The sequence below is a fragment of the Pantherophis guttatus genome, chromosome 5, assembly GCF_059756535.1.
Source record: "Pantherophis guttatus breed Tessera chromosome 5, ASM5975653v1, whole genome shotgun sequence".
Lineage (NCBI taxonomy): Eukaryota > Metazoa > Chordata > Lepidosauria > Squamata > Colubridae > Pantherophis > Pantherophis guttatus.
In genome coordinates, this window is record NC_142067.1 from 30,803,105 (window position 1) to 30,817,206 (window position 14,102).

The following is a 14,102-nucleotide window of genomic DNA, read 5'->3' on the forward strand; positions in this document are numbered from 1 at the left end:
TTTTTGACACAAATTCCAACCTGGTTTGAAAATGAGAAAAAAGTATTTATTTTTCTTAACTTAATTAGACTTTGCATATCAGGAACATTATGTTTGAAGATTGATGTATATATCATTGGTTATGTACAAAAGGTAGTATTCTGAGGATCAGCAAAATGTTCATTTTTTCTTTCTTGACATAGTGAAATCACTGATCTGGGATGATTTGTAGTTTTCCAAAAGGAATTGTTTACTGTATTTTGAATATGGTTCATCCATTGATATTTATAAATAATTTAAAAATAAAAAGAAATCTATTTTATATAAACCTCATATAAAGCAGGCTCTCTTGAAAGTCTTAAAAATATGGGGAAAGGGTTTGAAATTTAAATAATTATTCAACCTGCAAGACTTAAATTACTGGATTTCTCTATGGTACAAAATTCTTTTAAAATCAGTTTTAATAAGTGATCAAGAATTAACCCTAAAAGTAATTTATAGAAATGTCTAAAAGTAATTTATAGAAGTATAGAAGTATTACTTAAAATATATACTGTATTAATAAAAAACTTTCCAAATTACTCATTCATCTATAGTACCTGTATCCTGCCTTCATTTCAAAAGACTGTGCACGTAAAACATCAAGAGGAAAACCGTAATAATAATTCCAAATCTATATCAGAATGACAAAAAAGAAAAAAAGCGAAGATATAATTCAAGGTAGACAGGGATAGTCAATTTGGAACTGAAAATAAATTGAAGATATTATACATCAGTTGTGACTGTTCCTGAAGCAGGGGGTACTGCAGATATACTCTCATATTCTGATCACCTCATAATTGATTTATTGCAATGTGCTCTACATGAAGCTTGTCTTGAAATCATTTGGATGTTGTAGATGGCTAGAATTTAGTAGCACATATCATGTGTGTCCATGTAGCATCACTACTTTGCAAAGCAACACTGAAAGATTTATGTGTGCCATTCAGTGTGTTAGCTCAATGTGTTAACTAATCCCTTTATAGTATAGGCTGATTTATGTTTGGGACTTTCTATATCCAGTTACCTTTGCTTGTTCCTGCATCCAACAAGGGTGGTCATGTTTTGAGTTCCTTTTATGAAACAGCTATTTTTAGTGAGAACCTTCTATATTGCAATATCTGTCTTGTGGAACAACATTGTCTCTGAGGTTTGGTGTGCCCTGACTCTACTGGTCTTTTTTAAACATCTGAAAAACTGGTTTATCCGCTGTGGGCAGATCATTGGATGACCCTATCTATGGTGAAGGAACTTGACTGAACTGTATATTTGTGGCCTCAATTATAGTATTACTCTATTATTCTGATTTTTTTGTCTGTTTCAGATATGTATACCGTAGTATTTTGTTTGTTTTGTTTGTAGTTGTATGGTTCTAAAAAGTGAATCATTTAGAATTGCATTATGAATTGGATTGACATATAAATCAAATAAATATACAGATGCATAACTGCTATATTGTCTGGTTCTAGTTCATGTCATAATTATTTTAGAAGTAGACTTTCACCACTTGCGGTAGGTATAGAATCATGCTTCTTTATTCCTTATTTCTTGCTGGCTGGAGAACACAGATTAAAGAAAAAAACAAGGGTAAGAAAATCAGGCCAATTGAAAACCATAATTTTATTTCACAATGGTTTTATTTTTATGATAAGATGTAGGCATACCTCATATGTCAGGGTTGAAATGAGAAGTTCTTGGTGTTCTCTGGGCTTGATTGTTTTCTTGCAGATGTTTCATTGCCCAAACTAAGTAACATCATCAGTGCTCTTTCATTTTGATTATTAGAAAATGTCCTGCTTGTCAAAAACTCAGCTATAATACTGATAAAAGGCTTTTCTTCCTTTGTAGCCTGGGATATGGAAGGTGTCCCTGTGGATGTGATTTCATTCACTCTCTTAAAATACGTACTTTTGCCACAAGTTTTAATTGTTAACGGATTGTAATCTGGATACTGTGTTTTCATCTTTTATTGTATAAAGTTACTGTCAGAGTTTTTATTTTGTAATTTGTTTCAATTATTTTGAGAAGTGTTGACTGCTAATTTTAAGAAAAAAAATGTTCTTAACAGTTCAAGGAGAGGTTATGAATAGATTCTTTTCCATTGAGAAATAGAAACTGACATGGAATGCCAGTCAATTATGTATGTGTATATTTCCTGCTGGTTAGCATATGACAGCACTTACTTAACCTTAGATTTTCTTGAAATTTTGAATAGGTTTGGACCTCGTTAAAACTTGGATGGGAGATTTGTAAGAAAAATCAAGCCTTTAGGATGAGCCCTGAAAAATAGCTGGAAGAGAGTAGTGTAGAGAGCAAACTATTTATGTGTCCCTTCCCTCCCCTTCTCTGCCCTCCCCTCCTCTCCCACATTAGAAAACATGATGCTTTTTCCATTTGTGTCCATCTGTCTGCTGGTCTTCATTAAACAGTATAGCAAGACATCAGGTTACTATCTGTGTACGCGTGAAATTAGCTAATTGGTGTTAGCAGCAATATTTTCACATGTTTTATAAGCAGAGTGCAGCAAGGTATATAAATGTAGATATGATCCAGACACACACACACACATATACATACACACAAGCCTGTAACTGCTCATGCATAGAGGCTCAGAAGTAATTAATGTTAATAAGATTTTAATGTGCTTGTGAGATCATAATGAGAAGAAATGAATGCTCTGATTAGAAAAAGGTAACTGTGAGCGTGTTTTAGATTAGACAAGATTTCCTTTTTTTTTTCTTTTAATAAACTGCAATTTTAGAAGTTGTTTGTGATTGCACCAGTTTATTTCTATTTTCAAATTAGAGGTCTGTTTAGCCATTTGAATGATTATTCAAATAAATAGGCAAGCTCTTGATCAGACAGAACCATGTAGAATTCTATATTTGTAAAATAGTATTTATAGGAGGATAGGCTCGGCTCGTTGGTTTTGCCTAGTATTTGTTTTTATGTTTTAAACCAGTATTATAAATTAATTTTAGAAAATTATAATTTTTAGCCACAATCTGTATCCATTACAAAAAATAAACAGAATTGTCCAGTTATGTATTTATAATTCTCAGTTAATTGTCTTGCATTTACTTTAATTATACAGCAAAATAGATGTTGACCATGTTATTAATTTGAATATTTTTAAAACATTTACATCTATGTGTGGTAAGAGTCAAAGAAACCAGTATCTTTTCTTTTTGGTTGTGCCTGATCTGAAGGTATATGTGTATTTAATACCTCATACAAACTGTAGGGCTTGACCACTGCACCAATCAGTTCAGTTTATTATGAACACAATATTTGCCTTTCATGGTGGTCATTCAGAAAAAAACCTGAAAAGTTCTTAAGTAATAGAAACATTCTGGGTGTCAGCTTTGGAAGCTCCAATGCTGCCACCTTCTCATGTGTGGGAAAGTAGGACAGGGGGTTAGTAGACATAATAGCATTCTTCCTGTCAGTCAAGGTCAGGGTGATCCAGCATCTGGAGAAGGAGTGATCAGGGGGCTTGATTGGGATGGAACGGATGTTGATTGGAGCATGTGACTGGGTGGAAAAGGGGATGGTTTTGGGACCTTTGACTTACTGAAGGAAAACCCGGTCTTTTCAGATTCAGGTTTCCCCAGATGTGCCAGTTTGCCTATTCTAGTAAAGAGGACTTTGGAAAATGCTTGCTTCCGCGTCTTTACTTGGAGTTGCAGTTTTTCTGGAACGCTGACACTGGGTTTAAATACAGATAGAAACAAAGAATTGTAATACTTCAGTAGGTTGTTTGGTAGTTTTGTTCATCTGCTAGTAAAGCAGATAAATTGTTTGAAAAACAGATATGTAAATGAAAAAAGATGTAGCTTTAATTTTTTAACTTGATTTTATAAATCAATTTATAAGTCTTTCAACTAGTATATCCATAAATCATCTGAGCTTTAAAAAGTGTTCAGACAACTTTGCATTAAGTTTTCAGACTTGAGTTATTTTGGAGAACTAGAAAATAATACTCCACCCAATTCATCCTGCTTAATTGTTTAATTACATAGTGTGCATCATTGAGTATTAGTACAAAGCATGATTGGAGTACAAGTGACCACAATTAAAGTAATTAGTGTGCCACCAGTTTTTGAATAAATTATTTCAATCTCTAGAGTGTTTTTTGTGAATCTGTTGTTTTCTTTTAAAAAATTAAAAACATTTGTTACTATTTTTAAAATTTAAGGAATATCCTTAGTGTGTGTGTCAGTCTACTGTGTACATCTCCTGTTCGCTGGGATATAGGCTACATCACAGTGGTCTTTAAGACAAACTTTAAATACAGATTCTAGCTCGAATAGAAGAGCATGGACATGTTTGGGGAACAACTGATGTTTGATTATACCTGTACCTTGTTAAGGTGTCCTGTCCTGACCTACAGAAATCAAAGGCACAAAGCTGAGTATTATATCTTTACTAAAAAGTTTTTAAAACATAATGACAAAAAGGTTGAATTAACAAGAGGGCAGCTAAGGAGTTGAACAACACAATGGTGAGTTAAATGGAGAATTGTCAGCAATAGAACTGTGCAGCATGTGGATCCTCTTATATACGGTTGCATGACTCTTATTGGTTCCTTTGACGGGGTAGGATTCTTTCTGTCCAGTGGTCTTGCTGAGTGCCTTTTTCAGCCCTCCTCTTCTTACGGCAACTCCTTGTAGTAGGGGCAGATGTTAGCTCCTCCTCTTTGTCTTTTAAGGCAAGTGATAGCTGCCTTTCCTGGTTGCTAGGTAACATGCAAATCTTCCAGTTGAATACCCTCAGGATGATGGGACCTCTTCATATTCCAAATCTGACTGTTCAAGATATAGGGAATGCTTCAGTTGGCACAAGTATGACTAAGTTGGCAATCTAATTTATATCTTTTCAGTTTTACAAAAAATGGTTATGTAAAATGCTGCTGCTGATTGATATAATATAATCACCCACAGAATGAATGTAAAGTGGAAATAAGAGAAGAGGATATGCAAACTGCTTAGAACTTATGTTAGATTTGATAAAGAAGAGTAAGAATTTAAACTAGTGGGAGGTTTGAAAAAAGATGATTTGTAAAAGCTGAAGTGAAAAAGCCTGTGAATTAAAAAAAATGCATATAGTCAGAGGTGATTTTGTTAATACTTCTTTGGCTTCTCTCATTACAATGAAGTTTTCATTATACAGATTCTAGATAAATGTCATATACCACTGAGATATTAAGATTCCAGAAAAAATTCCAGATCCATTGATTTTTAGTTAGATACATAATCTTGAAATGGAACAATAGTTATGAGAAGCCTTTAGTCAAAATCACTTTCAAGAACATAAATAAGTGAAAAAAGAATGGGCCAAAATTTCTAGACCCTGTTGTGAGATACTGATTACCTCGAAGCAATTAGTTGCAGTTATTGTAGTTACAAGTGATTCAACCGTTTATTGAATGGTTTTAATGCTGGCTTTCAGTAACACGTACAAAAATGTATGTGTTATGTATGTATCTATTTTGTGAGGGAAATTCAAATGTACAGTGAATTCTGATTGGTTCATGGCTGCCTCTGAAAAGTATATAAAGAGGACTGTTGCCTGTGTTTCTTTGCTGAAGTCTCACCCTGAATTAAAGAGCTGTTGTCACTAGCTTGCTTGTGCCTCTCGTTATTCCCGCGCTACAATATTGGCGACGAAGGTGGGATTGAGGCCACAAGAAGCAAACTAAAAGAGCTTGGACTTCCAGCCAGGGTGACGAGTGGACTACGGAGACATATTGCGATGTCTGCCTACGTCCCGCCCACACCTTTCGATCCAACCCGAGAGAAGTGGGGATCGTATCTGACCAGGTTCGAGTGCTCCCTGGAAGCAAGCAAAATGCAAGGGCTCTCAGCGAACCGAAAAAGAGCCCTGTTCTTAAGCCACTGCGGGCCAGACGTTTTTGAGATGGCCGAGTCCCTCTGCGAGCCAACCCCAGTCCAGACGGTCCCCTGGGACATCCTTCAAGCAAACCTGAGAGCCCACTATGCTCCAGTTCCTTCGAAATTTGTACAGCGCTATGAGCTCCGGCAACGTGTACAAAGGGAAGGAGAACTGGTCAGCGCATATGTGGCTGCACTGAAAAGCCGTAACACATTGCGACTACAGAGACCTAGACGACGCGCTACTCGAGCAATTGATTTGGGGCGTTAGAGACACTCGACTACAGAGGCGTCTTCTGGCCAAGCCAGATCTAACGCTAGCCGGTGCGCTTGACGAAGCCAGAGCACACGAAGCGTCTACAAAAGCTTCTGAAGCACTACAGCGGCCTCTGCCAAGCAAAGACGGCCCAAAAACATCCCCCGTCCATAGAGAGGAGGCGCGAACCAGCACAGAGGAAGAGTCGGACGAGGACATCTTCCACACGGAGAAGAAAAAGAGCGAGCAGAACCGCCGCCACGAGAACTGTCCCAGCTGTGGTGGGGATCATGAGAGACAATCATGTAAATACAGAGACGCCATTTGCAGGCGTTGCGACAGGAAAGGCCACCTAGCACGAGTTTGCAGAGCTCAATTTCCGCGTAGTCACAAGCCACGTGACTACCGTGACCAACCAGAACCAGCTCGTTCAAAACAGCCAATCAAAGATGACGGCGCGAGAAAACGGTGCGAATCTCAAAAGCGGGAAACCTACAGCATGAGAATCGGCCAAGCCAGCACAAATGACGATGAGAAAGTCTACACAAAAGTAGAAATCGAAGGCAGACCATGCGAAATGGAAATCGACACCGGGTCTACACTGTCAATCATGTCCTGGACAACACTGAAAGCGCTCCTGCCTAAGTTCCAGAAAGCCCAGCTGTCTCGACAGAAAGTTCGCCTCCTCGACTACCAGGGAAACCGAGCTCCCATAGAAGCCGTGGTCACGTTCCGGGTCACCTATGGCGAGTTCCAGAAAGAGCTGCCCCTGACCATCGTAAGCAAGCCGCTACCAAGTCTTCTGGGCATGGCGTGGTTCCGAGCCCTCGGCATGGGCTTCATTGGCGTCCACAGCATCGGTGGGCCATCTCTCAAAGAAACCCTTCTTCACGAATTTCGGTACGTTTTTTAGGAGACACTAGCTACCTCAAGCCCGAGTAAGCTGGAATACTTATCTGGCAACCCAGGGGTCCAGCACCGCCCCAGCGAGTCGACATTCCCAGCCGGGGATAGCCACACCTCCGGAGAGATCCAGGAGGTTCCATTGGCGGAGCCGGGAGAGACGGGAGGTCCCTCTGACCGGCTCGACACCTCGCCAACAACTGAACTGCGCAGGTCAACCAGAACTAAGACACGCCCTGGTCACCTGCGTGATTTTGTATGTAAATATGTAAATAGTTAGGATAAGTGCCTTCTGGGAGTGGAGGGGTGTTATGTATGTATCTATTTTGTGCAGGAAATTCAAATGTACAGTGAATTCTGATTGGTTCATGGCTGCCTCTGAAAAGTATATAAAGAGGACTGTTGCCTGTGTTTCTTTGCTGAAGTCTCACCCTGAATTAAAGAGCTGTTGTCACTAGCTTGCTTGTGCCTCTCGTTATTCCCGCGCTACAACAGTATGTTTTTGTACGCATTTGTCTTTATAAACTTTAGTTTATAAAGACAAACATTGTAATTTGTTCAATTTCAGATTTACTTAAGTTGGATTCACATGAAGCTAGTGGTGGGATTCAGCCAGTTCACACCACTTCGGGAGAATTGGTTGTTAACTTTCTGAGCAGTTTGGCGAACTGGTTGTTGGAAGAAATCATTAGGGCAGAGAACCAGTTGTTAAATTACTTGAATCCCACCACTGCATGAAGCCCTAGTAACAGTCAGTGTAAAAGATACACAAAAATTTAGAAAACTGAAAGGGAATAAATACTTTTTCACAGAATTCTACATTTTTCTTCTTTGTCATTTTCTTCCTCTGTTCATTTTTGTGGCACATAATGTTTTTCCTTAATGCCACGACTACATATCTAGCAGTATTGGCTGTCTCTGAATAATGGCTGTGAATTATTCTGCTGTACTAGATGACATCCTGAATTGGCTTGCATTTGTTGGCACAAGGCAACCAGTTCTGTTACTTTGCTGCTGCAGCTTTATTATTATTAATATTTATTATTTCTGTTATTCAAATATTCATGTGCCATGCATTTTGCAAACTGATTTTTAAAGAAAATCTCTGGCTTGAAAGTCAAATTTATGATAGAAGTAATGTTTTAGATTTATGAAGTCCGAGTATAAAAGCCAGTTGTTCCCTCTTGTGTACATTAGAGCATTTAGTTCCTTTTTCCCCTAACACAAATGTGCTGTCTAATGAAAATTAGCTTATATAATTTCTAAAAAAGAAAGTGGGGAAAAAATTATGCAGAATCCAAAGCAATCAGCTATTGATCTGGATGAAAAAGTTTGTAGTCTTCTTTTCGCCTTCCAAAGCCCAGAATATTTTAGTTCTCAAGGCTCACCATTTAAAACCCTGTAAACACTTAATAAATGTCAAAATTTTCCATAAGGCAAATAGTCATGCTATCCAGATTGCATTGTATAATTAAGGGAAACATGAAGGCTGATTGCCACATAAAACTGGGATAAAATATATCCCATAAGTGTGCATAAGCCTATAGTTTTAAAAAAGAAAGGAAATACAGCTATTCAGATCCTCTTTCAAAAATGAACTTTTTGGTGATAGTTCATAGTTTAAATGTTGCTATATTACAATGCTTCCTTGTCCAGCTTTCTGTTTTAGAAGACTGGGAAAGTTAATTCGGTTTGGTGAACTGCATATAAGCATATGAAAATATTTCTGATTATCAAATGTGGGTTCACTACTTTTCATTGAATGCAGATTAGAGGTTGTCTCTCTACTCAGGTGGATCTAGCAAAATTCTCAATGAAAAACTTGAATTTTTTTTTGGTGGGTTTACTTTTTGTAATCAGTCCCTCTTTCCATCTCCACTCCACAATAAATACCATGAATATCAATAGGGAGGAAAAAGAAAAATATCCAGTCTTCTTATGATTGATAGAATAATATTTTTGAGTTGTGCAGGCCCTGTTGTATTTATATTATATTAGTAAACTTATATTAATTGCATTAGAAATATAACAGAATTGTCTTAGAAATATAACAGAAACTTAAGATAATGGTGTTATAATGTATGCATGCATCATAAAATGCATGTTTAATTAATCTTTTAATTGTAGGATCTAGCTGGACAAAGTCTCACTGAATTGAATGAAGCTTGCTTCTAAGATATAAAATTCAGAAGTGTACAGTAATTGGATGACAATCCTCATATATTTCTCTCTTGTAGCATAATTTCAGTTAATTATAAAAAGTTTAATATGGTAAATTACATTTGTGCTCTGGCATTCAATTCATGTCATTTTTTTGAATATATCGAAAATGTAATCTAGAGATCATAATAATTTAATAAATTGTATTTGAATATTGTACTAAAGCATTTTCTATCACAAAAATATAGCAAGAATTATATGCTTGCAAGATGGGCAGCTATATAAATTGTTTTAATAAATAAAATAGCTCAAAATCTTAATAAAATATGTTTTGTTCTAATATATTTTATGTTAAAATATTGAAATAAAAAAACTAAGAAAAGAGAAAGAAAAAAAAGACTGCTGTATGTGTATATTGATTAAAAAAAAGATAATCAGTAAAATCTTTCTGATGATAAATTGTCCTTTTCCCTTTTATTTGTATTCCCAACTACTAACTATAATTTGAATATTTGTATTTTACATTGAAGGTTAGTCATCTTTAACTCTATTTAAGACTTAAAAATTATACTCCAGATTTACTATATAAATTTGCCATAAGAGATCTGATGCTACCTAAATTTATTTAAATTTCAATAATGGCCATACCTGTCAATTTTTCAATTGCAACTGTTCCCCAGTTTCAGTCAACATACATCTTAGTAAATTATGACATTTTTCATTTATGTTTTCTGGAATCATACCTACCAGAAATATATGTTGTAATAAAATATTCTTTAGGGGAATTGTGGGTGTTAGGTAATGTCAGTTATTATGTAGACATCAACTTATAATGTCTATTATGCCCATTCTATTGTTATTTTATTGTTATTGATTGTAGTAAACAAAACAACAAAACAGCATTCTTTTGACATGCTGTGCTGGACTTACTAGATAGTAGATAGTTGATAGTTCTGCAAAAAATGTATAAAAGTATCTTTTAGGATGAAAATATCACTTCTTATAATAGGGTAAGATACTCTTTATGGTTTAGATTTAGCATATTGTTTACACTGTGACTGAAATAAGGCATAGCCATTGTGAGTAGGTTGCATTTTATGTTTACTTGTGGGTGTGTATTTTACTTGTGGCAGGTATCTTTAAGATAAAAGTATCTTATACTTTTATAAATTTACGTTATGGAGAGCTAGACGTTTTCCATTTGTTTCAGTAAAATGCTTTTCTTACTAATGGACAATGTTGAATTATGTGTTCCAACCATTCTTTTAATAAGAAAGTTTGACATATTTGCTGGCACACCCTCTGGCACACATGGGAACTGTAACCTAAATTCTGAGGAATAAGTTCTTTTTATCTCTTTGTCTGACACATTCATTTTATGTGTTTGGAGAATATTGCTTTGCAAAACCAGTCATTGTTATTTTCAATAAGCATTCTGGATTCATCATAGGCAGAGATAGATAGATGGTTTGGGAATAAGCCTTCTATGCTGTATTACCTCAGAATTTGTCACATTGGTGGCCAAAATCTCTAGAAATGAAAACAAGCAAAACAAGTTTGTGTATGTGAGATAGATTTATTCAATAGGTTTTTTCCTTGAACAATTTAAAATGATTTAAGTTGTGCATGATGTACAGGGTTATATCTGTTGTGCCATGTTCTTTATAATACTGAAACACTAAATAGAATACCTAATTTTTATAACTTTATTTAGAATACTTTTTCACTTTCCAATAAAATATATAATAGTAATAATGTAAAAGATTAATAGTTACATTTTATCAGTGGTGAAATCTGAACCGGTTTACTATCGGTTCGCTGGCTGCTCATGCGTGCTGTGTGCGCGCATGCGCATTGCGCACCACACATGCCAAAAGGAGGCATGGGGTAAGTAGAACAGCATGTGGGAAGGGGGGTGATCAGCTGTGGTGCACAATTTTTTTTTTTTACTTTTAAAAGCATTTTTTTATAACCTATTCGGCTGAATAGGTTGTAAAAAAATGCTGTTAAAAGTAAAAAAAGGCTCTGATGATTGCACGGCTCAGCTGTGATCGTCAGAGCCTTTTTTAAACCTTTTTTTAAAAAAGATAATTTTATTGAATATACAATTTAAAAACATTTTTTTTTTACCTTTTAAAAGCATTTTTTAAAAGAAGGGGCAAGCAGGTGACCGGGCGATTGGGTGGGCATTGGCGGGGGAGAGGGATTTTTGATACCGGTTGTCCGAACCACCTGCCGCCATCGCTACCGGATCGGCTGATCCGGTCTGAACTGGGAGCATTTTACCCCTGCATTTTATGTTCTCAAATTTCTATGTTTTTATTAAAAATTGGAAAGTGGGCAGTGAAAAAACAGATAATTATTTTTTAAAAGAATTTATTAAAGACTTAATGAGGAAATTTATTGTTTATAAATGAGTAGGCCTAAACTAGAAAACAAAAATATGTTAAAAATTTTGTAAGATTTTAAAAAAAATCTCCAATATCTTTTAAGTGAACACATTTGGTATCACTCCATTTAAAGGAGAAACTAAAAAAAAAACCTCATCCATGAAAACATTATTATGGAATAGATACTGTTCCTATTGGGCAATGAAAATAATGGCACCTAAAAGCAGATGTTCCATTGACCACCTGAGGAGGGATTGATATGAAAAATCATAAAAAATTATGTACTTTTTAGAATATTCACAATACGGTTTGCTAAAAACCTTAAAGAATTTAAGTAGTAGGCTAGTGCCTTAAAACAGGGTGACATAAGCTAAAGTAGGTATATCCAACCTTTTGGCGTGCTTAGGGCACATTAAGTGAAGTGGAATTTTCTTGGGCTGCATATAAAATTTATAGTATAGTTAATGTATATTAATAACAAACTTTCTTTGTTTTGTATTTTTTATTATGATCTTATGAGGTTACTAGTTGTCTCATGCAACCCATGGGTTGTGTGTTGGACACGCCTGAGCTAAAGTGTCTGAGATATGTCTTTTTAGCAAAGCCAAGCTTCTGAGCTACACCAAACAACATTTTGAGGGCACTTCCATGTGGTGATTATTACACAAGGAAACTGCTGAGTCCTCATGATAGTAGTCCTAGAGAAATTTAAGCCTCACTGCTCTTTAGAAGGCCAGATCCTGAAGATGAAACTCAAATACTTTGGCCACCCATGAGAAGGAAAGACTCACTGGAGAAGAACCTAATACTGGGAAAGATTGAGAGCAAAAGAAGAAAGGGACGACAGAGAATTAAAATAATCTGGTTTCCTAATTTTTCTGATTTCTGGATTAAAATAGATTTTTCCAAGTTAAAAGTAAACTAGCAATTCTTAAAATGTTTTACTTCAGTAAAGGAGGGAAGGAAGAGAGAACCAACCAGAATTCCAATTAAGTATCGTTTTAATGTGATAATGCATTTCTAACTCTCTGTAGAAGCTTCTGCAGACTGAAAAAATATTAGCCATATTTAGTCCTTTGGAGCCCTATTCCAGTACCATTCATTCATTTATTCCTTCATTCAGAACTCTAGAATTACCTAGATATTTTTAAACTTGATTTTCATATCTTATTATGGATCTTTTTCTATGCATTGACTCCTAAAGTAATCATCTGTAATCACTATATGATGCTAGAATATACTGGTAACACAAATCATACATTTCATAATAACAAAAAGATGATAAATGGATTTAACAGTTTCTATTAATTTAAAACATCAAAGATTAATTTTGTTTGTGGTGCATTATTAACAGAATAACAATCATTGGAAGGGACCTTGGAGGTCTTCTAGTCCAACCTTACCATTTCAAAGAAATGGTTGTCCAATCTCTTCTTAAAAACCTCCAGTGTTGGAGCATCCACAAGTCGTTCTACTGATTAAATGTTCTAACTTCCAGGAAATTTCTCCTTAGTTCTATGTTGCTTCTCTCCTTGATTAGTTTTTATCAATTTCTTGTTTATCAATTTCCATTCATTGCTCCCATCCATTGTCCAGATACTTTGAAGAATAGGTTGACTCCACTTCATTATGGGAGCTCCTTAGATATTGGAACACTGCTGTCATGTCACCCCAGTCCTTCTTTTAATTAAACTAGACATACCCAATTCCTGCAACCATTCTTGATATGTTTTAACCTCCAGTCTCCTAATAATTTTTGTTGCTCTTCTCTACATTCTTTCTAGAGTCTGAACATTGTGACAACCAAAGCTGGATGCAATATTCCAAGTGTGGTCTTGTTGTTGTTAGTTGCGAAGTCGCAACCCCATGGACAACTTTCCTCCAGGCCCTTCTGTCCTCTAGCATCTCCCAGAGACCATTTAAGCTCACGCTGACTGCTTCAGTAACTCCATCCAGCCACCTCATTCTCTGCCGTCCTCTTTTTCTTTTGCCCTCAATTGTTCCCAGCATTAGGCTCTTCTCCAGTGAGTCCTTCCTCCTCATTAAGTGGCCAAAGTATTTCAGTTTCATCTTCAGGATCTGGCCTTCTAAAGAGCAGTTAGGGTTGATCTCCTATAGGACTGACTGGTTTGATCGCCTTGAAGTCCAAGGTACTCGCAGGAGTCTTCACCACCATAGTTCAAAGGCCTCCATTCTTGTGGTCTTACCAAGGCATTATAAAATGGTATTAACAGTTTATGTGATCTTGTTTCTATCCCTCTGTTAATGTAGCCTAGGACTGTGTTGGCTCTTTTGGCAACTGCAGCACATCTTCTGGATTGTTGGCTAGTCCTGCCATCTTGGTATCATCTGAAAAGTTGATGAGTTTCCCTTCTATCCCCTCGTCTAAATCATTGATGAAGATATTGAAGAGTATGGAACTAAGACAGAGCCTTGGGGTACCCCATTGCATTCTTCTTTCCATGTAAATGCAGTTCCAGT

General features: G+C 36.2%; 1 protein-coding gene and 1 pseudogene across 15 annotated transcripts in view; both read left to right on the plus strand.

Annotated features, from left to right (window-relative positions):
* ZBTB20 (zinc finger and BTB domain containing 20) overlaps nt 1-14,102 on the plus strand; it is a 531,250-nt gene that overhangs the window by 51,655 nt on the left and 465,493 nt on the right. The window lies entirely within an intron of this gene.
* On the plus strand, nt 5,456-7,172 carry LOC148113314 (uncharacterized; annotated as a pseudogene).